The sequence below is a fragment of the Protobothrops mucrosquamatus genome, unplaced genomic scaffold (genome assembly GCF_001527695.2).
Source record: "Protobothrops mucrosquamatus isolate PMUCROS unplaced genomic scaffold, P.Mucros_1.0 scaffold6193, whole genome shotgun sequence".
Classification (NCBI taxonomy): domain Eukaryota; kingdom Metazoa; phylum Chordata; class Lepidosauria; order Squamata; family Viperidae; genus Protobothrops; species Protobothrops mucrosquamatus.
The window spans coordinates 3,639-5,255 of NW_015392026.1; the positions used below are offsets into that span (position 1 = coordinate 3,639).

The following is a 1,617-nucleotide window of genomic DNA, read 5'->3' on the forward strand; positions in this document are numbered from 1 at the left end:
CGCTCGGCAGGGGGAGACAGGAGGGTCAGTCCTGCTTGGTCCAACCTGCCTCTACATCCTGCCCCCCAGGCCCAGTGGGTCAGGCATCCTCCCGCAGCTCTCTGCCAGCAGCCCTGAGCCTCTTCCAGGTCATTCGGCTCGCTCGGACCCAGCTTTGCTGGTGGGGGCTGAATGCAGTGGCCATACTCGGACCTCAGGTGTGGGGTGGGGGGCTGCTGGGACTCAGGCTGTCCTCTGAAACCACAGGGTAATTTCCTGACTTGGAGCTTCATTGTTTTCTCAGTGGAGTTTTTGCTAAAGTGGAGTTCGCACGTTGTGGGAATCTGCACGGCAGAGTATCCCGTTTTAGCAACTCTGGGAGATTCACAAAAAAACATCCCTGAAGCACCTCAGGGCAGGGCTGACTCTTTTCCAAAATTGTTCCTGTTTCCAGCCTGCTCCATGACGCCCTGACGTGTTGGATCACGGCCACACGTTTCTTCCTGGGCACGTGAGAAATGTCTCGATTCTGTTGTGTGACCCTGTCTTCCAAACTCGCAGGGGGGGGGACGCCGAACTCCGGCTGATCCTGGTGGGAAAAACCGGTGGCGGGAAGAGCGCCACGGGCAACACCATCCTCGGCCGGAGTGAGCTCGAGTCCCACCTGGGGGCAAAGGCCACCACCCTGAGGTGCCAAAGGGGTCAAGGAAGATGGCAGAACAGGAAGATCTCCGTGGTCGACACCCCAGCCATTTGTGATTCTGAAAACTAGTGAGATGGTGCAAAATGAGATCAGGGCTTGCGTCGAACTCTCCCGGCCTGGTCCCCATGCCCTGATCTTGGTGACCCAGGTGGGATGCTTCACTGCGGAAGATGTGGCTGCTGCAAAGCGGGTTCGGGATATCTTTGGGGCCGAGTCCACCAGGCACACGATCGTACTCTTCACCTGCCTGGAGAATTTGGGAGGGGCCTCCCTGCAGGAGTATGTCCAAAAGTCCGACAGCCGGAATCTGCGGGCCTTGATCCGGCAGTGCGGGAACCGCTTCTGCGGCTTCAACAACAAAGCCGTGGGAGCGGCAGGTCTCGGAGCTGATGGAGACGGTGGAGTCGTTTTGCAGAATCAGGGGCGATATTACATCAACCGGTTATATGTGAACCTCAACGTACGGGATCAGCATGTTAAGATATCCGTAGAGGACCGAAAGGACTGGAAACGGGCGTCGAAGGGGTATTCCAAAAAGACTTGGGGATGGATTGGGTCAGTTGGCGTCGTGGTGGTGATTGTGATTGTCCTTGCTGTCCAGTTATCGTGAGTTCTTTGCAACGTTTTGGGAGGGAGCGGAAGATACGTTGTGAGTGGCTTGTGTGGACTTGCCCTGATTGCAGTGAACTTGCCATACCTGGGGAGAGCAGGAGGGGACCGCTGGGACGCCAGGAGAGCCACAGTTCCCTTCGCAGCCCAGCATCTCCCCAGTTCCTTCCCTGTCTCCAGGCCTTGGGACCCCTTGACTGATCTCAAGACTCAGCAGATTGGGGAGCTGGAGAATAGACCCCAGGAAGGGACTTGGATTCTGCATTATGGGGGAGGGGAGAGGCCAGGGGGTGGCACACCCTTCTGCGCAGCTGCACAAATAATAG

At 57.3% G+C, this 1,617-nt stretch overlaps 1 pseudogene; it reads left to right on the forward strand.

Annotated features, from left to right (window-relative positions):
* The first annotated feature begins 540 nt into the window (after nucleotides 1-540).
* Nucleotides 541-1,292, forward strand: LOC107300130 (annotated as a pseudogene).
* Nucleotides 1,293-1,617: the final 325 nt, after the last annotated feature.